Source organism: Panthera uncia, chromosome F2 (assembly GCF_023721935.1).
Source record: "Panthera uncia isolate 11264 chromosome F2, Puncia_PCG_1.0, whole genome shotgun sequence".
NCBI lineage: Eukaryota > Metazoa > Chordata > Mammalia > Carnivora > Felidae > Panthera > Panthera uncia.
The window spans coordinates 8,212,096-8,237,664 of record NC_064812.1 but is presented as its reverse complement, the minus strand read 5'-3'; the positions used below and the strand labels follow the sequence as shown (position 1 = coordinate 8,237,664).

General features: G+C 52.3%; 1 long non-coding RNA gene across 2 annotated transcripts; it reads left to right on the top strand.

The window, feature by feature from the left end:
- Positions 1-19,922: 19,922 nt before the first annotated feature.
- On the top strand, positions 19,923-24,778 carry LOC125924721 (uncharacterized). Of its 2 annotated transcripts, none has more exons than XR_007458528.1 (3): positions 19,923-20,134; positions 24,059-24,215; positions 24,491-24,778. It is a non-coding gene; the product is annotated as an uncharacterized LOC125924721 (long non-coding RNA). The 2 variants fall into 2 exon arrangements; XR_007458527.1 differs by having other exon boundaries at positions 24,470-24,778.
- The last annotated feature ends 791 nt before the right edge of the window (positions 24,779-25,569 follow it).

The window sequence follows — 25,569 nt, the reverse complement described above, 5'->3', positions numbered from 1 at the left end:
TTAATGTACTGACCTGTGCACTTACAGATGGTCAAAAGGGCATATTTTATGTTCTGTATATTTTACTACAATACAAAAGTCTTTAATGGATCCCCGTGGTCACAGAATGCCTTTCTAAGGCTTGGAGGGACCCCAGAGAACCTGGTCTCCCCTGCGATGCAAATTTCCTTCCATAATCTCTGATCTAAATGTAACCCTCACCGAACTCTATTCGTAGTTGCACCTTCTTGTCTCTGTCTCTTCTGCCTGATGCATATTTAATTTTTCCCTCTCTCCTTCCTCCTGAGCAAACTCAACCTTCAAGAAACAGGTCAATAAGGAACTCTGTCAGCCTTCCATCAACGTTTTCCCATTGACTTCACTTTTTTCACGCAGGCAGAAATAAATGATTCTTTGTTTAATGATAACATTAAACACTAGACAGGGGAAAACACTATTCCTAAGCTGTGTGTCAGGCAGAAAGAACCACGGGGATGTGTGTGGCGGCCTGTCGACTGGGTCTTGTAATCGATGCCATGACTTTGCCTTTTTTGCTGCATGACCCTTCCCAGACTTCCCCCCCCCCCCCCCCCTCCTTGGCACTTGAACCTTATTGGGAATTTTGTAATTGCCATCCTATTTTTTTTATAGTTTTACCATGCTCGTTTGTTACCCCGAATAATATGCTATTGTTCAGTTGTACATGATTTTGAGCTTCGTATAAATGGAATTGATGAGGTTTGGGGGTGATGGTGGGTCCAGAGCCGATGACTAAGAAAGAATTCTTGAAGACGTCTTTGGTGCAAAGAGGTGATTTGATTTTATTTTACTCATTGTTTTAATGTTTATTTATTTTTGAGAGAGAGAGAGAACGGGAGAGTGGCAGCGAGAGAGGGAGACACAGAATTCGAAGCAGGCTCCAGGCTCTGAGCTGTCAGCACAGAGCTCGACGCGGGGCTCGAACTCACGAACTGTGAGATCATGACCTGAGCTGAAGTTGGATGCTTAACCGACTGAGCCACCCAGGTGCTCCCAAAAAGGTGATTTTATTAAAGCAAGGGGACAGGACCCATGGGCAGAAAGGGCTGCACGGGGTTGAGAAGAATGGCTAGTTTTATACTATGGAGTTGGGGAGGTGAGGTCAACAGGGAGGCCTCCAGAGGGACTTTGATGTGCTAGAGAGGACTCCTAAGATACTCGAGGCCTTGCTCTTGTCAAGCTAAGGGTGTTTTCCCTCTAATAAGGTATTAACATTAGACAGGTAGGGAGTTCCCAGGGAAATGTTTTACTCTGCCAGCCTCAAGTATCTGTCAATGGGCTGCAGGTTGTAAGGACATTTAATTTCACCTGCCATTTCCTTCTTGCCTTTGTTCCCCATATCACTGCAGAGGGGAAGGTGATGTTGGGGCTCCAGGAAACTGAGTCTACAGGTTTCTGGAGATTAAGCTATTGATAAGATTGCCTCTTTCTTATAATTCACTAAGATATTCGTAAACGGATGGAGACCCATGTCCTGCAAGATGGTGACCTGTGTCACTTGGCCATTTGTTTTCCGTCTTTCCCTGTGTCCTTGGGCGGGCAGGAGTGCTTGTGGAATGTCATACACGTCCCAACTGGGGGACGGGGGGTGGGGTGCCAGCTTGCCCTGCGTCCTCAGCCCTCCCCACGCTGCCTCATCAGAATTATACGGCGTATTCTCCGCGACTTGCTTTTTTCCCCTCGACACGACCGTCACGAGATTCGTTCAGTCTTGCACCTTTCTGCAATTCCTTCATTTTCAGTGCTGTATACTTTTCCAGGGGGTGAATACAGCACACTTGGAAAAAAACGCATTTCTGCTGGGAATGGACTTTTCAGGTGTTTCCAATTTTTCCTGTTAAAATTTGTGCAGATGTGGACAACTCTCTACAGGTTTCTTGGGGCAATCGTGAGACTCTCCAGGGATCTACCCGGAAGTGCAATTGCTGGGGCAGACTCACACATTATCTCCAGCCCCATCCATGATGCCAGATTGCCATCTGCAGTGACTTTGTCAAATCCCACACTCACCCAGCGTCGGTCGGGAGGAGGGATTGCCCCATTTCCTCGCAGCATTTACTGTCGGATTCTATAATTTTTGCTAATCTGGTGGATGCGAAATGACATCTCGTTATGGTTTTATTTTATGTCTCCCTGCTGACTAGAGAGGATGTGTTTGTTTTTGTACGTTGATTGTTCCATTAATTTTGCCTTTTCTACTCAATGGAATCTGTTTTGCCCATGATTCTACTGAGCTGTTTGTTCTTATTGATTTGTAGCTTATTGCATATCCTGAAAAGTCATTCGTTGTCAATTTCCTACGTACAAATATTTCTTCCTAGTTTTGGCTTATCTTTACACCCTCTACGGCTCCTTTGGATAAATTGAAGCTCTTCAGTGTGACGTAGACAATTTTGTCTATTTCTGTTTTCTTTATCGTATGTGCTTTTGTGTCGTGTTTAATAAATCCCTTCCTAGTTTAAGGCTGTAAAGCCACTCTTCCGTGCCTCCCTTTAAAATTTCTACAGTTTCGTGGCGCCCGGGTGGCTCAGTCAGTTAAGCATCCGACTTCGGCTCAGGTCATGATCTCGCGGTTCGTGAGCTCAAGCCCCGCGTCGGGCTCTGTGCTGACGGCTCGGAGCCTGGAGTCCGCTTCAGATTCTGTGTCTCCCTCTCTCTCTGCCCCTTCCTTGCTCATGCTCTCTGTCTCTCTGTCTCTCAATAATAAACGTTAAAAAAAGTTTAAATAAATAAATAAAATTTCTACAGTTTTACCTTGAACCTCATAGAGTCGGGGCTCCTGGAATTGATATCTGTAAATCATGTGACAAGGGGGTCCTAGTTAAAACATTTTCCTACATGGATGCCAGTCATCCCGGAATCGACTCTTTCCCCTTGATCAGTTATCAGGTTTTCATAGATGAAGATTCTGTCACTGGGCTCTCTGCTCAGTCCCAGGGTCCACCCTTTACCCACAGCACACGGTCCTCATTCTTAGAACTTGATATCAAATCTAGATATCTCGTAACCTAAGTTATATCACTGATTCTTCCCCTGGAATGTCTCAGCTATTTCTGTTGCTTTGCTTTTTCATTTATATTTTATAATCAGCTTGCTTGTCAAATTCCACCAAAAAAACCCCAAACCTACCTTGTCATGATTTGAATGATATGATTCCTAATCATGGTCTCATAATGTTTTATATAATGTACATACATCCACACACACTTGCTTATTCACAGAATACAACATATCTAATCCACGGTGCCCATACGTAGCAAGTTTCTTGTGTGAATAAATGAATGAATGAATAATCAAAGTTCTCTCTTCAGCTGAGGTTCACTCTTCGATAAAACCCCAAACGTATAGCATGACAAATTGTTCATCTGTCAGAAGGATCCTTCATTGCATACAAGACGAGGGGATGGAGTAGCTGTCATTATCTGAGCACCTACTATGTGCCTGGAATGATGCCAGAAAGAAAGAAAGGGACAAAGAGCCATTTTGGAATCTTGTAAAAACTCAAGCTCCCTTAGTACTTTTAAAACAAGATGCAATTTTCAAAAAAATAGTATCCATACCCATCGTCTCAGGGCCGTGTGGCTTGTGGAAGTCTCTTCCTCAGGCTTCCGTGTGTGTGGGCTTCGTGAGTTACTCCCAGGGCTGACTGGCCAGAGACTCTGTGTTTGTGACCCAGCCATGCCCAAGTTGGAAGCCTCATTCAACAAGGCTCACAAAAGATACGCAAATTAAAGAGCCACTCCCTTCCAGGAAGCTGGTGACTTTCTTTGGGGAATCTCAGGAGAAAACACACATGCAAGCAATTTAAAGAAAAGGGGGAGGGGGGCAGGATTTATCTCTTGATTTTTAACTGCACTCGTGGGGTAGTTTGACACCCAGACTTACCCTTGGCCGACAACGGGTGTTGGGCTGAACGGCACCCCGAACAAAAAGCCTCGGGCTTCACTTCCCGAGCTTGAAGATTCCCTGTTTATCGGGCAGTAGATGCACACCTGCCCTCTGGAGTAGACGGGTCGTCCTCTGCCCCGGGGATGGAAGTGACGAGGCTCACCTCCGACGAGGGCCTATGGAGGCAGCGGGCTGATCTCCCGCGGAACATTTCCACTAACACGTCCTGGAAATTCCAGATCATTTGTCCATTCGCTCAGCAAACGAGGGACAGACAGCGTGGCTGAGGGTGGGCAGCGAGGCAACGAGACCTCGGGGTCTGCAGGAGATCTGACCCCCCTTCACACCACCCCCCCACCCCCCAGGAGAGTCCCTGGTACTGCTCAGGTCCTTTCTTCACAGAGGCTTGGGGGCATCTCTTCAGGGCTCCCGTGGCTTGTCTTCCGGGGGAAATTTAGAAAGGGAAATTCCCCAGCACTGCAGCCAGTTCTCAGGCCGTAAAAGACTATCATCGTCCCCCTCCCCCAATGCTCTTTCCAGACCCCCTTCACCCTCAGTCAGCACCGCAGTCACAGTCACTTCCCTGCTGGGTGACCCAGACCCTCAGCCCTGCCCGGTCCATCATGTTCTGTCACATCAAGGCTGCTGCGGCTGTGTTTACAATTAAAATAAGGCAAGGGGTATCAGGGATCGAGGACCCCAACGGGCCAGGCATATGCTCCCTGGCCGGTTGTGTCTCAGAGACGCCGCATCCCTACCCCTTGACCGGTCCGCCATCCTGGCCGGGATGGTTCCTGCTCTTGCCCAGCTGGACCCTGGGAGGCGAGAACCATAGCTTGTAACTCCACGGTCTCCCCTGGGGGGTTGCCCTGGCTGAGGAGGGCCACCAGGCCCAAGGTCGCACCTCCTGCCGGGAAGAGGGCGCACCATGACCGGTCAGGGGTGAAGCACCAAGACTCGGTTTCCACATCTCATCTCAGGGCAGCTCCGTAGGGCTGCCTCAGCTTCAGAGCTTCCCTGGGGGGTTGGCTGGGCCTCTGTCAGGACGTAGTCACAGCTCGGCTGCTCCCTGGGCCCAGTCCTGCTTCCTTACCCGTCCTTCTCGCAGATGCACGTTTGGGATTGCAATGCACATTCTCATATCAGAGAAGGGTCGGCGGTAGCAATATCTTCGTGGAATAAGTCACTAATTCATTTGTTCACTCATTTCTTCATCTACTAACTTATGCTGCCGTTGCTTTTTAAAAGGTTTTTTAAGGGTATTTATTTTGAGACAGAGCCTGGCCGGGGAGGGGCAGAGAGAGAGGGAGAGAGAGAGAATCACAAGAAGGCTCTGCCCTGTCAGCTCAGAGCCCGACGCGGAGCTCGATCCCGTGAACCGTGAGATCACGGCCTGAGCCGAAATCAAGAGTCAGACACTCAACGGAATGAGCCACCCGGGCGCCCCTACGGTTACTTTTTAAGCTCCACCTGTGTGCCAGGGTCTAAACACCGGAGGAATTAAATTGTAAGACACGGCCTTCTGACGGAGACAGACATGTAAACAAGAGAAGTAAAACTGGGATTTGAAAAAGCTCTAGCAAAGTCGTGCATAGAAACTATAAGAGCCTAGAAGGGGAAATGATCACCTGCCTGAAGGAGGATCGTCTCAGGTGGGGCATTGTAGGTAGGGCATGCAGGATGAGTAGGAGTTCGCCAAATGAACAGGGCTTTTAGCTCAGGCTAAGGAAATGCAGGATATGATCACAGCAAGACAAGCGGCCTGGAGAGGTCCACTTTCGTTCTTTAGCACGATTTTTCCATAATGCTTCTAAGACTGTGGCTCCGGGGATGCTGGTAAAGAGAAAACAAAGGCTCCCAGGGGGTCTGGGAGGATTGTGTCAGGGAAAGAGGCTCGGGGATGACAGACACGGGAGAAGGCACTCAAGCAAAAGGCTGTCTAAAAAGTCATTACGGGCTTTTAAGTAAATTCTCAATTATAATTATTCTAATGGCTTTAATAAGTCTGCAATTTGGAGCTATGATGCTCTAATGTGTCAGCTGCCATATGCCTCGATGCAAAACTCTTTCTTTTTCCCTTTGAAAGCCAATATTAAGAGGGCACCTGCCATGGTGAATTCTGCCAATGTCTCACCCCACGGAGGTTGGGACCTCTTATCATATGTAATCCCGAGTCAGTCCCCGAGGTGCAGATCGCAGCCCCCAGCCCCCAGAGCTGTCTCCCCTGGACTCTACAACTCCTGGCCTTCGGTGACTAGAGCAGAGATGTGCCGGTGGGGATCAGCTATCGTGTTAGATCTGGATGCAAACCCCACCTCTGCCTCGTGGTAGCTAGGGAGCTTCCGGCCAGCCGGTTCCCCTCTCTGTGCCTTGGTCTTCTCACCCGTCAGATGGGCGTGATCGTAACGCTCACCTCGCAGTGCCGGCACGAACGACCCCATGCAAAGTCCCTACTTGCCCTTGAAGGGGGCTTTTTCCATTCGAGCCAAACTGCATTTTTGCAGATGAGAAAGAAAGTATCAACCCGTTGTACAGTGCCATTTAGCAACAAACTGCTAACACAGCTAGGGGCCAAAGGCCAGTGGAAAGGGCTCTTTTTGAAGTCCGGAAGTGGCCTGCCTTCTATTACTTGTGTGGCCGAGAGCAAGGTACCCTCCGGCCCGAGGGCTCTGTCACCTGTTTCTCTACTCCCTCGCAGCTCTTCGTCCAGATCCTTCGTGGCAAACGTTGTCAATCTATTCAAGGCTCTGCTCGGAGAGGATTCCCTGAGTCCCTTCCTTCAAAGAGCTCCTGCATCGCTGTCCGGCCCCTGGAACCCCGCCTTGCTGGTTTTCATTGTGGCCTTTGCCATCGGACGTATCGACGTGTTTACTCATTAATCGTCTGTCTCCAATCAGAATGCAAAGTCTTTGGGAACAGAGACAGCAGTTTTGTTCCCTGCTGCACCTCTGCGTCCTATAACAGCACCTGGTGCAGACCGGGAACATGAGACCTAACTGTTGTGTAGACACAGAGTGGATTTCTCCAAACTTCTGAGTCTTCCTGGGAACGGAAGCACCTTCCCCTGAGGGTTATGCAGAGACAGTTTATATTAAATGCCCAGTGCGGGGCCTGGCAGGGCTTGCAGGAGAGGATCAGCCGACGGCTCTGATGATGGTATTCAGGCCCATCCAGCCCTTGTGGCTGGGGCAGGCCTCTGCGTCCGACCCCACTGCTAAAAGCCTTTGTCAAAGGAGGATGATTTGGGCCCTTGTTTCCCCGATCTGGCTGCACATCACAGTCACCTGGGGCGCTGTACGAAAACACAGCTGTCCGGATCCCGCCGCGGTCATTCTGACCCAGGTCTGCGAATTGGAGTCAGGAATCCGTGTATTTTATTTTTTATTTTATTTTTTTTATTTATTTATTTTTTTAATTTTTTTTCAACGTTTTTTATTTATTGTTGGGACAGAGAGAGACAGAGCATGAACGGGGGAGGGGCAGAGAGAGAGGGAGACACAGAATCGGAAACAGGCTCCAGGCTCCGAGCCATCAGCCCAGAGCCTGACGCGGGGCTCGAACTCACGGACCGCGAGATCGTGACCTGGCTGAAGTCGGACGCTTAACCGACTGCGCCACCCAGGCGCCCCTAGGAATCCGTGTATTTTAAATACCAGAGCGGCCATGACATTTCCCGTTCAGACAGGAGGCGACTCCAGAGAGAGACGTCCTGGTGCCCATGTTTCAGGACAGGTCATTTCATTACCACAGGGAATAAACCCTTACTGAGCCAGGGAAGGGCCAGGTATGAAAAGCACATTTATAAGTGAGGGAAAAGGAGTGAAGGGCTCTCCAGCAGAGAGCACCTGCTGGAAGGGAGATAGTAACGCGGTGAGATCGAGAGCCGACCCCAGCACCGTGCCCCCCACCCCGCACGCCCGGAGGGCACGTTTCTGCAGGCCAAGCCGCTAGACTCGATGTGATCACTACGCTTCTTTCGATCTCGATGCCGTCAGGGAGCAGGTAGGCAGTGAGCATGTATGATGGGGAGGCTGTTTGCATTTCTGAGTGTTTAATCTTTTAATTATGACTCTTGGAGTTTTTACAGTGTAAAGCTAATAAGCAAACACACGGCCTCTTTCTCGTACTTCATTTCGTGCACAGGGTGTTTAGACAACTGTGAATCCCCGCGGTGCAAAATACTGGGGCCAAGAGGTAAACCCACTGGGTAAACAAACTGAAATCGCTCCGTGTTTACAATAAAATAAGTGTATACGAAAGTAACGGGGTGGTATTTTCTTAGTAATTATCTAGGTGCGTGCTGTCCAATGCTGTCACCATTAGTCACATGTGGCTCTTTAAATGTAATTAAAACTGAATTAAAAATCCCGGTCCTCGGTTGCACTCACCCCGTTTCAAGTACTCAGCAGCCACATGGGTCTGGGGCTGTGCCGTCTGGACAGCTTAGCTGGAGTTCATTCTCTTCACAGCAGATACTTCTACGCCACGGTGAGTGCTGATGTAAATTTCCAAGAAGTATGTGTTTTAACTCTTTAAAAAAGAAAATTCCCACTGTCAGGGTAGGATGGGAATCTGCAACCCATGATCTATGCCCAAGGCGTGCTAAAACCCAACACAGGGCAAAAGCACAAAACATGCGTGTCATTGAGAACCTTGAGTCTCTGCAAGTTTCCATAGTGTCCTTCTTATCCCGGATATTTAAGAAGAGGCTGTCAGTTACCGCTAGGAGAACACTACCTGTACGTTGTGCGGATAATAAAAGAAAAGGTGACTTTGGACAGATGTCTGGAAGTTTTCTCCCAAAGGGTGACTTTGCTGGTGCAGGGAGGGCATAGCAAGGAGGGACCCTGGATCTCTGCCGCCTCCCTCCCTCAAGAGGATGGCTGTACCGCTCCCAGCCCTCAGAGAGCCCAGGAAAGCACCCAGCGTTGGGTTAGAATCTGCACTGCTATTCTGCAGGAAGCGTAACCGTATTGAATTTGAGAGTGCTGGTCGCCTGAACCCACGCTCTCTCTCTACTCCCCCTAGGAACGACCAGCTGGGGTTGGACAAAGGGGACCGTGCGCCCTCACAGTTAAGCCTCGGGATCTGGCAGCGAGGTCTGCCTGTGTGACATCGGTTCAGTGATGTCACCTCGCAGAGCTGCGGTTTTCTCGTAGGGAAGGAGGGGTGGCCATGGGCCTATCTGGTGGAGCTGTCTTAAGAGGGAAATGGGACGGTGCTCGCAAAGCCCTGAATCCGGCCCCCGCCTCGTGGCGCACACATAATCAACGGTTTATTGTAACGTGTGCACATGGGTTGATAGGTCAGGCCGCCCCGGGCGCCAGTGTCCGCTTTGCTACTCATTAACTGCCGGCTTCCCTCAATCTATTTGCGTTGTGTGTGTGTGTGTGTGTGTGTGTTGATTTCCTCATCTGTAAACCATGAATGGTGCTCCCTGTGTGCAAGTCTGTCATGAGAAGCAGATGAAACAAAGTCAAGGAGCAGTGACGTGCTGGACCCACAGTAAGAGCTCCTTTAAGTGCCCTTTTTGCTTTTCTTCAGCTAAGATACATCTTCGGGAACAACACGTTTCCAGTTACAAGCTTTTTCAGTTTCCCTGTTAAGGTCAAGACGGGGCTAGACCACGGTGAACCTCAGAGGACTGCCCTTTCCACCGTGCGCTGTGTTCTGTCCAAGCATTCCTTCTACTTCCCGGAGGATGTGGGAGAGGCCATTCTCTATCAAGGGGTCTCTGCTGGCTAAAAATACCCGAGAACTGAGGACAGGTCAGTGGGTAAGAACAGAAAACCTCGACTGGGCTTGTTGTTGGATCTTCAACTTCTTACCCCGAGGGCGCCCAGCTCGCCATGAGGCTGGGTCCGTGCAGGAGCCGGGCCTGTGTTCAGGTAGGAGAGACACAGAGATTCGAGAATCTGCTGCTCGGGCAGCAGGTGATGGAGCTCTGGTCTTTTCCACCGTTCACCCCCAGAGTGCCAACCCTGCACATTTCCCTGGGCTTTTGGTTACCCATGTGATTTCACTATGCCCCAGGGCAGCAGGTGGATGGGGGTGGTTTCTAACCCCCCACTACACAGACATGGAAGCCCATCCTCACTCAGCGGTCAAGCTGGGATGGGGGCCCCTGGACGTCAGGATCCTGGTTTTGTTTGCCTTTGTTTGTTTGTTTCCATTGTAACTTCTTCATGCGGTCTCAAACTTTGGGATTCCCTGCAGCTTTCCCCCACCTTCCTCCCATCCGCCCCTAGCCGACCTCTGCCCACAGGACACCTGCCCTGCCCTTAGCCCCCCGCCCCCGTCTCCTCCAATACCTCACTTTCACAGTGTAGCTGAAAGAAATGTAATTTGACCAAAATAATTCTCTCCAAAGGTTTAACGACTAATATTTCCCAGTCAAGGAGGTTTTGAAAGAAACGATTGATTTATTCTAATCAGATCCCGCTGTGGTGAGTTCAGACACGCAGTATCACAGGTCCTGCATCAAGAGGCAGAGCGCGAGACACTGCTTTGCCGCGTGTTGGCTGGTGACGTCAGGGTGGCTTCTCAGACCTGAGCTGCCGTCTCTTCATGTATGAAATGAGAGCCCTGTGCCTTCAGAGAGCTCTTGCAGCCCCAGGCTGCTGAGACCCTTGGAAATGAAGACAAGCATGGGAAACTCTGAAGAGTGAGCTCTCTTGGCCCGTCCTCCTCCCCCGGTTTTGCAGAAGATGCTCCTGGCTTTGGAGTCAGTACCAAGACTGAGCGTGATCTGCCTCTTTGACACCCCATTGCACCTTCCTTCCTGGGGAGCTCTGGGCAAGCAGACCCCAAGAGTCTCCCCCGCTCCCTTGGGAAATCCCTAACTATTCTCTTTCCTTTTCCTCCAAGGGATCTCCCACTCTCTTATGGACCAAACCTAAAGGTTTTCTCCTGCTAAGAGTCCTGAACATTTGTCTCCATGCCCGCTCCTGGAAATAGCCTGCCCGTGTCCCCTCAAAGCCAGGAGGCACAGTGAGTGTGTGCGTCCGCGTGTCTTAGGTGTTTGACACAGACGCGAAACCTTGAGGCAGTGGAGTCAGGCTGCGATGGAGAAGAGCAAACTCTCTGTAAAGGCGAGGACTGAGCACAAATTAAGACTGCAGATCTGCCACCAGCATGCATGTGTGTGTGTCGGCCAGGGGCTGATGACTACGATTCATCGCTCTTCAAACATGTATTTAGACCTCCCATGACACACGTCATCTGTGCAAATTGCTTTATGGTTAATAGAGCACTGTTCGGGTTCAAACACTGAATTAGTCAAGGTTCTGCTGGTGACGAACATCTAAAACCGGTAGTGCTTAACTCATTGGGGGAAAAAAGGGTGTGTGTGTGTGTGTGTGTGTGTGTGGTGGGGATCACTGGAAAGATGCTAGGGCAGTTCAGAGAAACAACAAAAAATATAAACATCTTAGACACGGAGGGCAAGAGTCTGGGGAATTTGATAGAATCAGTCAGGGTCAAGTTGGGTAGACCCATTGTAGATCTTTTAAACAGAGGGTATAATAAGAAATATACATTTGGTCTCTGTCCCTGGTTCCTGACACAGAGCTTCAAAATTCCTCTGTGCTGGCACACCTCAACTCCACAGGAATAGAAGCTCCTCTCTAGACCCTTCTCGGCCTCGCCTGTAGACCTCTTCATCTGGCTGTTCTTTGTATCATTATTATATTCTCTTTAAGAACTTGGTCAGTAACCATTTCCCCGAGTTCCCTGAGCCATTACAGCAAATTACTGAAGCTGAGTAGGGAGTGGTAGAAACCACGGATGTCTGGCCAGGTTGGACAGACGTCGTGGGCAAGCTGGGGACCCACTGCTTGCGATTGGCATCTGAAGTGGGGGGCAGTGTTGTGGGGCTGAGCCTTAACCTGCGGGATCCGCACTAACTCCAGGAAGGTAGAGTCGGAAGCCAGTTCACTTGCAGCTCACCCAGCTGGTGTCCAGAGAGAAGCGAATTGCCTGCTTGTGCAAGCGTCCACACAGTTAAGTCTGCAGAGAGGCGTGGTGCCCAGAGTTGAAGGTAATTGGGGAAAACATCAGCCTGTTTTGCCTGACGTGACGAAAATGTAGCCCAGAGGACAAGACACGAAGGAGCCTGTGCCGTCACATAGTCACAAAGCGTATGGCCTCTGCCCTTGCTAACAAAGATAGCATCAGTGCACACATTGCTGAGATGTTTCACAGACCCGGATCAGGGAAGGGAAAGACCCCTGACCGCAATCTTGATGCAACCAGACGGAATGGCACCAGAAAGACAAGTCTGTCTTGAGGTTTACCCAATTCCTGACCCATCGGAAAAGCAGGCAACCCCAGACCCTTTACCTTTGAGTTTTGCCCTTAAAAACTCTCACTTGCAAGCCACCGGGGACTTGGGGACCTTGAGTATTAGCTCCCTGTTCTCCTGGGTGGTGCCACGCCAGCAAATAGCCTGTCTTTATTCACGGCAAAAGCTTGGCATCAGCTTTTTATTGGCTTCCTGTGTAGCAGGTGGACGAACTCGCGGTCCGTTTGGTTATACTTGGTTTGGAAAAACCCACCCTTTGGGAGTCTGAGTATTGAGAAGTAGAAGATGGGAGAAAGTGGTTTACTAATTTACTATTTAATACAGGGAAGTGCTTCTATCGGGGATGCGACGGGTGAGAGTCCAGAGGATGATGGAACCCCCCCTGCCCAAGACTGGCAATGGCAAAAAGCCCACCTCCCCCAGGGCCAGATGGAAAACAGGAAGAGGTGGTGACAGCCAGCATCAGAAGTGGGGACCCTGCAGCAGAAGCGAGAGCCATGGTGGGGGCTGTTCCATCAGATGCCGGGATAACAGGGTGAGAGGCCCTGAAGATACCCACACAAGAGATGAGGCCACTGCTGAAGACACAGCGGAAATAGCAAGGTGTAAGAAATGCCCGAGCCTCCCTTTCAATGCATTCCCCTGCATGCAGAGCAGACGGAAGGTCTGGAAGGAGACAGACACATGCCCAGCTTGGAAAGCTCAGCCGTCCTGGCTCCTTAGAGGGGCTCTAGTCAGCCACTCCTACAGGCTGACTTGAATCCATGAATCCCTTCAAGGTTCAAGTTCCCTAGCCAAGGATGCGATGGCCCCAGCTTGGTTCAGGTGGTCCCTCTGGATGCTCAGCTGTGGCCGAGGCCCCAAGGCACAAGGGGTTTTGTTTTGATTTTTTAAATTGTTTTAAAGTTTATTTAAGAGGGAGAGAGAGAGAAAGAGCCGGGGAGAGGCAGAGAGGAAAGTTGAGAGAGAACTCCAGGCTGTCAGCACAGAGCCCTACGCAGGGCTCGATCCCACAAACCATGAGTGAAATCATGACCTGAGCTGAAATCAAGAGTTGGACGCTTAACTGACCAAGCCACCCCGGTGCCCCGAGGCACAAGGATCTCAGGGGAGCTGTTAGGATCCCGCTCCAGACAAGGTCACTGTAGACGCAACCCTCATTTGACGGCCTGGGCGGTGGTCTTTATTTTCAGCTTTACTTTGCAAACCAAGATACCAAAGCTCTGTAAGATGGAAAACTTCCCACCTATTGTGTGACGGTCAACAGCTACGTGGAGTCACGTGGATCTGGGTTCAAATCATGGCTTTATACTTCACTGGCTGAGTGACCTCAGGCTTGCAGTGTGACCTCAGTGTTCTCGTTTGTGTAAAGGGAGTGGCAATATAGACCTCATTGCGTTTTGGGAAGATGTAATGAGATAGACACATACACATGTGCACACACACACACACACACACACATCTCTAAGAAATCTGGTGCTCAGAACACCAGCTCCCAGCTGCTTTTGTCTGCATGCCGTGACCCAGTTAGTTCATAGAAGGCTTTAGCCACGTCAGTGAGAGCTTCCCCATTTCATCGAATAAGCGTGTTCTAATGCATAAGGTTGCCCAGAGCGATCAGCATTACATGGGAAGATGGGGTTCGGACCCTCCAACCTATGCATTGCCAACGCAGAGTGGAGGTGGGGGCGAAACTGTTTTGGGGAAAAAATATCTTACTCTCTGGTGGATAAGACACAGATGTACATGTGGAATATAAACACATATGAAGTAAATCTTCGGTGTTAAAATCTCATGGTGGGGAGGCGGGGATTGGGGGAAACTATCTAAAAGCCTCCTTAGGCAGGCCATAAATGATGTGTCCTCAGGTCCCCCTGGACTTTCTAGAGAGCTCGAGGGGGAAGGTGACTTAGCCTCTGATCTGAGGGTAGCGTGGGCCACGGCAGACTTGGTGTGGGCTTCCACATTCGATCGAAGGAATTGGAAGTCCCAGCTGCCTGATTTCTTCTGCACACACATCCTTGGGATTTGGGGTGGTGATTTCTTATCCATCAAGCGTGGGAGTTAAGGGAGGTGAGGCCTGCCAGCCACCGTAACTGGCACGTTTTTGTCTCCCCGTGCCCACTGCTCGCATCAGCCCTATTTTACTCACCGCCAAGTCTTGGAACATTTTCCTCATTCTTGATTTTCACTTCAGGCCCCTCTCCCGTCTCTTGAGCCCCTCCTCTCCTCTCCCATCACGTGCCTGATGACTTTTTCCCGGGTCCTATCTTCCTCCAGCAAAGAAGACCCACCCAGCCAACCAGTGCTGGGCCTGGCTCGTCTGCCCTCAGTGTTCTCTGAGGGCAAATCAGATGGCTTATCTGCCCCTGAGTCCTGTTTACTCATCCTCAGCCGTGACAGCAAGGCCGTCAACGATTATCTCTGTGCCTCATCAACGATTATCTCTGTGCCCCGGCCCCCGGCAACAACTGTGTCACTCAAGGGTGGTCCTGGCTCAAGATTTCCAAAGCAAGACGCAGCTCCTCCTTCCCGCACCACCCCAGAGCACGGCGTGTGTGCTCAGTCAGGCCCAGACTGGGGTAACTGTATTCCCTCAATCTCCGCCTTGCGGCTAGCCTTCCCGTACAATTATGAATGGGACTTGGAGAAAGGCAAGGGGGAGGTGACCACTGTCACCCTCAACACACACTCGACACTTGCCTCCTTCACAGACACCTGCCTCTGCTTTGTCTCACTTCACCTGTGGATTCGCCTACAGCCCCGCCTCTGAACCCCTTTGGATTTGGTGTTGGTGCGCATTCACTCGGTCAGTCCCTCGGCAAACGTTTATTAATCACCTACTGTGTTTGTCTCCTGGGGCCTGCCCTGACAGAGGCGCACAAAATGAGTAACGTGAAGCAGCAGCAATTATAGTCTCACAGTTACGGAGGCTAGATGTCCAAAATCAAGGGGTGGCCGCACCATGCTCCCTCCGAAGGCTCGAGACAAGGATTCTTCCTTGCTTCCCCTTAGCTTCTGGTGGTTCTTGGTAATCCCTACAATCTTTGATTTGCAGGTGCCTCACACCAATATACCCCATGTCTTTGTGTGGCCGTCACCCGACGTGTCTTTCTGTCTCTTCACACGGCCTTCTCCTTCCTCGATGCCTATGTCCAAATGGCCCACGGTTTGGAAAAGCATGAGTCATTGGAGTGAGATCCACCCTACTCCAGTGTGACCTCGTTCCAATGTGATCCTATCTACCAAGGCCCTATTTCCAAACAAGGCCCATTCAGTTTTACAGAGGAGGGGTTAGGCTATCAAGACATCTTTATGGGAACACAATTCAAGCCACGACACTTCGTATTTGCCAAGTCTTCTGTTAGGCACCAGCACGGGCCTGATGAGTCCACACCCTCAAGGTACATTCATGCCACGAGGTTCATCAAACTGACTCCTTGTTTCTGTCCAGTTAGAATCCCCAGGCTGAGCTGCCTGGATCTCAGGCTCTCTCTCTTGCCTCTAGGGTTCAATTTCCCAGGATTCTTTTTGTTTTATTTATTTATTTTTAGATTTCCGCAATATCTGCGCCTAATCCCTAGGAAATAGGAAGGTTAGTGCAGCGGGGGTGTCCGTGTAAACCTCTGCCAGGGCGAGGCTGAGATGCCGGCTCAGGGTTTAAGAAGAAGAAACGGGAAAAGGAACTGAAAAAGGGAACAAGAAAAATCACCCGTCTCGGGTTCTCTTAGGGAAAAAAAAAATTTTCAGTCATTTTCAGGGGAATCCTTACTTTCAACTGCACAACACCACCCAATTTTCCCTCCGGAAACTGGCAGAGTCAACAGATTCCCAGAGAACTGGATTACAGGAAGGGCTGCCTGGCAAACCTTTGCTGCGAAGGGCCCGGCGGTGAGTCCGTCCGGCTCTGTGGGCCGTCGGGTCCTCGTCACCCCCACAGCTACTCCGCTCCGCCACTGTGGTGGGAGAACAGACGCGGACTGTATGTGAAGGAATGGAGACGTGGCTGAGTTCCAGTGAAGACTTATTTATGGAAACAGGCGATGGGCTGGGTTGGAGAACCAGAAAGTGCCTCGAGTGGAGCCAGGAGCAGGTGGCTGAACCGCATCTGCACAGCTGGCGGCAGCTGGCGCACGTCTCGCCGTGGGAATCTCCACTTCTCCAACTGCCCATCCCCCACATCCTGTAAGAAAGCCCTCTTTCCTACTGACCCGCGCTGGGTCTCCCCTTGCCCTCCTTGACGGGTCCTGGGGCCACAGAGCACAACCCCAAACTCTGTCGCACCCAGGAACCCTTTGACTATTTATATCCTTACCACCAAGTGAACCACTCTTAAGTTCTTACGATTATTCCTCGGCCAGCACGGTTTTAATTGTCTTCCCTTTTCAGGTTCCCCTTAGCTTGTGGGGTGTTGGCACAGAGTGTGTTTGAGCTGTTACCTCACAAAGTCACCTGCAGGGCGAGGTGCTTGGCCTCTGAGCCCCATGGGATCCTCACCTGGGGACAGGTGAAGGATGCTACCCTCGGGGGCTTTCTGCCACAGGAAACGGAAGCGATTTGTCACAAAGGTGCCTGGCACTCTGATGGCCCCGGGTAAACGATTAGCGTCTTATCCTGGGACACCAGAGGGAATGGTCAGAACATGCTGGACCCCTGAGATGGTGCAGAGAGCAGGGGAGTCCAACCTGACATGTAGAAATGGCCCTCATAGTTATACAGACCCAGAGGATTTAAAGCCAGGCAAGTGGGGGGGTCCCTGCTGAGTCCACCTGCAGATACTTATCAGGGCACGTTTGGCGTGCATCTAGCCATGTAGACGCACAACGAGCCAGCAGAGGCCAGAACAGAAAATCCTGGCATCAGGGACCTTATCAACAAGGGGGTTGGTCTCCTGACCATCCTTGCTTCAAAGGAATAGAGCAGGGGTGCCTGGGTGGCTCAGTCAGTTAAGCGTCCGACTTCGGCTCGGGTCATGATCTCGCGGTCCGTGAGTCCGAGCCCCGCGTCAGGCTCTGTGCTCACAGCTCGGAGCCTGGAGCCTGCTTCCGATTCTGTCTCCCCCTCTCTCTGCCCCTCCCCGGCTCACGGTCTGTCTCTCTCTGTCTCTCAATAATAAATAAACGTTAAAAAAAATTAAAAAAAAAAGGAATAGAGCAAAATCTCAACCTTGTGCTTCTCTCTGGGATTCCCTAAGCTTTCTTGTGTCTCCTCAACTGTGCTAATTCTGTTCTTAATGAATTCCATGTGCAAAGTGTGCTTGATTAGAAGGGTCGGGGCTGGGTTGGGGTTGGAGACAGCCTTGGGTATCTTGTTCTCCATGTCTCTGTGTCTCTGTGTCTCTGTCTCTCTTTTTCTTCCCATCCCCCTCTTCCACACAGATCCGAAAGGTATGAAACCATTTATTTTGTTTAAAAGGAAGTCAAAACTCTTCATTCCGCTCCCCTCTCTGTTAAAACGGAGGCTTTGCACACTACCTGTCCAGATTCTATAGGAAGCCCAGGGACTGAACTCAGCCTCACGTGATATTTGTGATATTGGGACCACTGGAGAATAAATCCTTATTACTAGTAGGGATGGGGAAGCGGGCATGAGAGGCTCTATGAAGGAGGCGGTGAGGGCCCTGAGATTCCCAAGCAGAGGGAATAGTTTGTACAAAGACTTGAAATGAGCATCAGATTCGAACGTCTCTGACCTGAGGATCTTGCACGATTCAACAGTGTTCTCACGGGGTGCCTTTCATGGAAAACGAAAACTACACTGGCTCCTGACTGGTCTCCTGATTAGCGCTCTGTGGACATACAGGCTGTGGGGTCTGATGTTTAATCTAGATTATCCTCACAATTCATGATGTTTACTGAGAACCCACAACATGCCAGGCACTGTGGTAGGAAATGGAGGTATCCTCATATCAGCTCGGCTTCTCTGGAAGCAGATGCTAAGGCTGAGTTTGGGATCCAAGGTATTTATTTGGGGCCAACACTTATGAAAGGGAGGGGAGGAAGAATTTGAATTAAGAGGCAAGCAGAATGGAGCCTCCATTCACCTCGGCACTATTAACATCCGGGGTCAGACAATTCTTTGTGGTGGGGGACAGTCCTGTGCATTCAGCCGCATCGCTGGCCATCACTCATCAGTTGCACCTCCTTAGGTTATGACAACAAAAACTGTTTCCAGAAATCGCCAAACGTCCGGGCAGGAGCACTGTGAACAATCACCCTTGGTTCAGAGCCACCAGATGCCGGGCTCTGGGGCAAGGAGCGTCCATTAGACTGGCTCCAGCGTGGGCTGAAGCGCCCAGGCCTTCATAGTCTATCCCTCTCCACCACTGGGAAGGACTGACTTGGGAACAGAGGTCTACCAGCCACACTCCTCACAGCCAAGCGGCACATCTGTCCTTCCGTAAAGGGCACACGCGTGGCTCCTGTCCTGCCTACAGTCTAAGCTTGCACCCCTCAGCTCCACGCAGCTCCTCCGGGGTCCCAGCTCACCCTGTGTCTCAAGGAGCCATCTGGAAGAAGGAGGTTAGCAGGACCAGCCACAGCCCCTGCCATGGCAGTTGACTACAGTCGATGCTCATCTCCCTCCCCCACTGTCTGTTCTAAGTTCCCCTCATCCTCAGCGACCACCCCACCCCAGGTGATCATGTGTGACCGGAGCTCTGCTCATTGGGGGGGATTTGTCTAGTTATCGTCCTTCAAGGCCACCCCTAGGTGGGACTGCCGTCCATGTTCGGCTTGTACCCACGTAACAACTGACTCTTCCACGCCGAGCTCGGATGTCGTTCCATCCCCTTCAGCTGCTCACACAGCACCCCTCGTGCAGACAGAGGCATGGGGGAGCCTGGGGGGCCCCCTGGTGTGACGGCCGCAGCGCCGCGACGGTCTGCACCACCTACCTGTGCCCTCCGGGGCTGCTCCGTCTGTGCTGCCTTACCCCCATCTCCTGAGACATGGCTGCGTACCTCGTCCAGCCTTATGACTCAGTGGTTGCGACTGAACCCGGCTCGTGATGGGTGCCTCCAGCCCAACAGTCACGTCCTGGTCATCAGTCTGTCCCCACCAGGAACATGCAGCAGTTTTGAAAAGACATGTGATTCTCTACTGCAGGTGGCAGGGCCTTTGGCTAACAGCCAGCGTCCTGCCCAGGATCTGCCCCCCGGAACGTGCCATGCGCCGCGTACGGCCCCTCTTCCCATCGCTGACACCCCAGCGGCACAGGGTCTGTTGAGTCATACGCCTCATGAGGCACAGCTCCCCGCACCATAAGCCTGGACCCGCCGCAGACCCGCTCTGTGCCCTGTCCCCACTCGCATCGCCCGGTCTGTGGGATCGAAGTACCGCCCGACATGCCACCGGGGCTCCTACAAGACCCTGCAGAGGCCCACCAGATACAAGATGCCCACCTCGTGGGCGGTGCCCAGGCAGGTCTCTGGCCACACTTTGACCTGTTGACGCCATATGATTTTGGTATTTTTCCCATTCGTCTCTACAAGATCATACAAAAGGAGGTGCGCGAATCTGACTGGTGACCCTGGTGCCGAGGTGTTAGGAGCGCCCCAGGACCCATGAGAAGGCGCTGATGTCACAGGGGTGACTAAGCGCTCACGAGGTGGCCCAAAACAGCCCACAGAGGCCCCGCACCTCCCACGTGGCTGCGTCTGCAGGCTCCCCTACCTGCCCTGATGATGCTCACTCCTTTTGTCAGAGGACAAGGGTTGCTATGGTGACAAAGAATGAACTCCGAGGGTCTGTGCAAACGGGGTAACTGGGAAGAAAAGATCTTAGCTCATGTACACGGTTTTCCAAATGATTCCTTTCAACGTACCTGAAAAGTCACTTCCGTCACCCACGAAGACCGCAGGGGAGGCAATGAAAGCGGAAGATGAACACAGGACTGTGGGGGACGCATCCGCCTCGTCTTCATTCGGTGATTCTGGTGAACCCTGGGGTCCCGGTCTAGGATTCTAGGTTGGGGGGCGGGGACGGGGGGGAGAACTAATAGTAGCAAAGTCCCTTAAGGGTACACAGTCTTTGGAGAATTACCAAGTAGGTTAGCACCCGCTAAGCCCTTTATCCCCGCGGGGAAGCGTGTGTGCGAGGCTGGCCCGGAAGGTGCCACCACCCATCTCCGCATCTGGCACAGCACGGAGCTGCGGGGAGTGGCCCCAGGCCATACGGTCAGTGGGAGGCAATCGCGGGGGCCATTCCCCGGGTCCTAGACAAGGCGGTGCCCGTCTCAGCAGCAGGCCATCTTGCAAGCAGCTTAGAGCCGGAGCCGGGCCCAGAAGCCTGTCCACCTTGGCACCATTCTCCCTGCAGTGAGCAAGCAGTGAGGGTGGCTTCGTCGGCAGCATCCGGAGGCTATCAGCGGCAAATGAGGAGGAAGGAGCAAGCTCGCACCGGCCCCCTCTGGCTTCAGAGAGCCTGATCTGCTGTCGTCTCCAAGGAAAGCAGTGGGGGAGGCAATCTGTGTCACTAACTGCCAGGCCAGGGGGTGGGGCTCAGGAGGGAGTCTGCTGGGGGGGCGGGAAGCTCACCAGAGCACTGAGGTGGCCCCTGCCCGGACTGAGAGGTGGGGACCGTCCAGCAGAGCTGCCCCCCCACATGGGGCCATTGAGCCCCGCCCCTAGATGCCAGCCTGGCAAGGGTGGAAGATGGAAGAGACGGCGGGTCCGGAAAATAGCACAGGCCCAGAGAGACGAGTGGCTGGGCCAAGGTCACACACCTTGTTGGGACACACGCTAAGTGGAAGGAGGGACCGATAGCCAGGTTCCCAGGCCAGGTCTCCCGCCTTTGCCACTCAGCCGTCACCACGGTCCCTTCTCCCTTCCAGCGCCGTGCTCCCCTTTGCCAGCAGTGTGCCAACCGTGGGCACCATACCAGCTTCCCCTGGCCCCTCCCCCACTGTCCCCCTCGGCTGGCTCTGCGCCCCGCACCCCGACTCTGGAAGGTTCACAACGCCTGCCCTGCTCGCGGCCACGCAGGCTGGTTGCTGCACACACGCATTTCTCACTCCTCTCCTGCTTCCCTAACCTGTGGGCGTCGAGTCCTGGCAGCTTGTGCTTGTGACATCCGAGTGGCTGTGGCTTTACTTCCCTTGTCCTCTGTCACCTCGGACCCTTGGCCTCCTCACCTGGCCGGCCTCCTTCCCACGTGTGCACCCCCGTGTCCACCAACAGACGCCGTTCGGTCATCCACGCGCCCATTCACGTAACCAGTCCTGGCCGAGGCCCTACTCTGCGCGGGGCGCTGTCCTAGGCTTCACAGATAAGGCCGTGAATAAAATGGAAAAACCCTGTCCTCGTGAAGCATCCCACGGGTGCGGGTCCAGACAATCAGCAAGCAAACAGATACAGTGTGACCTAACGATCAACGTGTTATACACGTGCACACGTATTTGCACACATATGTGCACAGAAGACAGAAGGCAGGGAGGGCCTGGAATAAAAGGTTGACATTTTAAGCATTTTGGGCCAAGAAAAACCTTAGGAAAGGGGCGTTTGAGCAGACATGTAAGGAGGCCAGGCAGGGACCCACGCAATGCCTGAGGAGTACATTCAAAGCAGAACAAAGAGACAGTGCAAAGACCCTGTGGCAGGAATTGCTTGGTGGGACCAGGGCACACAGGAGGCCAGTGGGGCTGGTGTGAGAGGGGCCCACGTGGAGACCGCGGAGAGCAGGTCGCGGTGGGGGGACCGAGACCCAGCTCCGGAGGCTGGTGCAGGGCATGGGAAGGAACGTGGTTCTTCCCCTGAGTGAGGGGGCAAGCGTCAGGGGGCTTGGGGGTCAGGTCTGGTGAGTCAGGCTCTGAAAGGACCCCTGTGGCTGTCGCCTGCAGCCCCGAGGGAGGAGGAGAGATACGGGACAGCAGCCATGCCGCCAGAGGACACGGGGGGCGGGGGTGGGGTGGTGGGGCACGGTCAGGGTCAGGTGGGCTATGGGGGGGTGATGCTGGGAAGACTCTGGCACTTCGGGTGTGACTGGAGGAGAAGCGGCCAGGGCACCGGCCTAAAGCCTTTGGAGAATCAAGTTGGAGAGTATGCCAGAAGCAAGTTCTGGGGGGGTTGACAGCATCCCAATGGCTCATACTCACAAAGCGTGCGCTGCTTCAGAACAGGTTCATCGTGTAGTCTTTCGTGGGACCTTGGCCTTACGACAGTCCTGTGAAGGACGTGTGAGGGCGCACACGTTTCTAAACATAGGACACCTTTCAGGAGCGGGGCGTTTGCATCTCAGAGAGGGCACTTGCCTCGGCCTCGCCACTTTACCTTCCACCTTCCCGATTGCGGCATCGCAGAAGTTTATTTTTCTCTCCTGTAACAGCGCCCAGCTCAACGTTCCTGGGCAATCTCCGGTCCTCGAGGGCGGGTGTCCACCCCTGTGTAAAAAACGGTTGCCCCGCTTTTACCTGGAGGGAGAAAGAGAAGTGCGGGGCACGTCCCTTTCCTTGGGGGGACACAACCTCGGGAGGGCACAGAGCACCTCTGGGCCAGCAATGATCTCACGTCCTCTCCTGGCTGTGATGTTGGAAGCTGCTGTTCCTGACTACACCTGGAGCAGGCTACATCTTTTATTTTTTTTTTTTAAGGTTTATTTTTATTTTGAGAGAGAGATAGAAACCAACAGGGGAGGGGCAGAGAGAGAGGGAGAGACAGAATGCCAAGCGGGCTCCTTGCTGTTAGCGCAGAGCCCAACGCGGGGCTCGGACCCCGGAGCTGTGAGATCGTGACCTGAGCTGACATCATAGTCAGAAACTTGACTGAGTGAGCCACCTGGGTGCCCCGAATTCTAAAAGAAGGTGGGAATGGACGTAGGGGGTCAGTTAGCAGCCTAGAGCACCCTCTCCCCAACTCGCATTGAATTTAGAACATGACTTCGGCAAGACGACAGATCCCCACCGATCTGTTGACGATCTGTCGACGTCTTGAAGGTAATACTTTCGTGGACGTCTTGAAGGTAATACTTTGCTGATTTTTTTCCCCTGCAAAGCGTTGGTAAAAGGAAAGTTACGTTGTATGACGTCCTAGAGAGCTTCCTGAAAGTCTTCCTTACCCAACATCTTCCTCTCCACAATTTCAGCCTCAGTACAGTTTATAAAGATCCTTTTGGGCTGTATTGATTTTCCCAGTTCCATCCAATCTAGTCACCAATTAGCAAGCTAAAGCCCAGTGTAAGACAATTGCTGCTAAGGAATTCCAGCACAGCAGGTGGAGAAGAGGGGGGGAAGGATGAGCATTTGTAATGTACTGTTCCGGTGTGCGTGCGTGTGTGTGTGTGTGTGTGTGTGTGTGTTGTAACATCTTGCTGGCCTTCTTACCTCTTGATAAAAGTTCCTCAAATCACCCAGTGCCCACGCGGTACAGGCTAAGGCTTCCTCATCCCGGCCCCAACCTGCAGACTTTCTTCTATGAGTTTTTTTTTTGGTCAACTCGAAAAGGAGGAGCATCATCCAAGAGGCTTCTGCCATTCAATCTCCCCTTGCTGCTTCCTCTCGGATCCACCCCTCCCCTGGCCCTCTCAGGAAAAATACACACATCAGCCCCTTCTGTTTTGTAGTCAGCTATAAACATGGAGGAAGCAACAGCTTCAAGGAGGAGGCAAAGCTGAGGCTTTGAAGGCTAAGAGTCCGCCAGACAGGTGGATGGATGACATTCCCGCATCTCAGAGCGGTGGCGGTGGGGGGGACCTCCGAGGTCTTCTCCCCCAAATGATGCTTTAAATTTGATGCACAGATATTTGGGCCCATTGAGCACGTTCTCCTTCTCCGTCCCTCCCGTAATAATCCCCACCAGAAGGGCTCAAAACCACTCACTTTCTGTGCATTCTTGACGCACCTTGGATCTCTGCACAGGGAAAGCCGTGCCGCTGGCCGGTTGTGCACTGAGCGTGGCAGAGAGCAGGACACAGACCAGCCGGAGCACAGGCAGAGAGGCCACACTGAGAAACACTGCTCCCACCTGAGGCCCCACGCTGCAGACGGGAGCCCAAAGTGCCAGGAACAGGAAGGCGTGAGTTTGATGGAGTGGGGTTGGAGTCATGGTTGGCGCAAGGGGGTGTTGGCCAGGGGTGGGGTCCCCGACCCCCACATCGGTGTGAGGAGGCGGTGGCATGGTGGCCGAGGGGACAGAGGGTCTGAGCCGGCTTTCTGCCTCTGTCACCTCACTCCACGTGTCCCTCCCCTGTTCCTCTGTCAGCCTGTGCCCTCCTCCTCTCTCTGCTCTTCCCATTGGCTTCTGGCATCTGTTTTTGTCTCCTCAAACAGCTGGCCCCTTCTCCCCATCAGGGCTGGTCAAGGAAGGACTGGCTGCGTAATCCACGGGACTGGTGTAAAACAAAGACGCAGGGCCCCGGTTCAAGCAGTAATAAGTATTCCAAGATGGCTTCACCACGACATCGAGTGGAGCGCAGGACGCGTTTGAGGGCAGGGTGCCACCTGCTAGCTGGCAGGCCGACAAAGCTCCCCGGGTCTCGCCATAGTCATCTCTGTCCACCAGCACCAAGCATGCTGCCTGGCCCACGCCTGGGGAGTCACAGATATTTATTAAACCGAACGGAGCCTACGATTCCTCAATCGGGTCACGTGTCTCTTATAGGTTAGCGCCTGGATTCCATTTCACAACAGGAGTGGAGGGCAGTGTCCGTCACCTGGCCCAAACCTGCTGTTCAGTCAATGGCAGCCACCATCGGATAGGATAAAAATAATAGTAGTGACCTCTTAGTGGTGCTCACGATGTGCCAGACATTTGTTGAAGTGCTCTCCATAGATACTAGCCTCACCTCCGTGTTCCGTGGCGGGTCTGCCATCACGTCCACTGCACAAAACCGGACTCGTGTACACAGCCTGTAATTTATGGCACCGAGATTTAAATGCAGGCAGCCTGGGCCCAGGGTCTGTGCTCTCAATGAGTTAGCGACTGACTTCCTGACAACATAGTGTGAGCCAGGACCTCCAAAGTGGGTTTGGTACCTGCAGAGGTCCAAGCTGCCTTTCTTTCTTTACTAATGATACTACTTAATTATTTTAAAATGTATTTAAATTAATTTCTCAAATGGTGGTAAAAGACACACGGCATAAATCTTACCATCTTAACCCATTTCTTTATTTAAAATTTTTTTTAATGTTTTATTTATTTTTGAGACAGAGAGAGATAGAGCATGAGCAGGGGAGGGGCAGAGAGAGAGGGAGGCACAGAATCCGAAGCAGGCTCCAGGCTCCGAGCTGTCAGCACAGAGCCTGACGCGGGGCTCGAACTCACAGACCGCGAGAACGTGACCTGAGCCAAAGTCGGATGCTCAACCGACTGAGCCACCCAGGCTCCCCGCCTCTGAACCCATTTCAATAGCATTAAGTGTATTCACGTT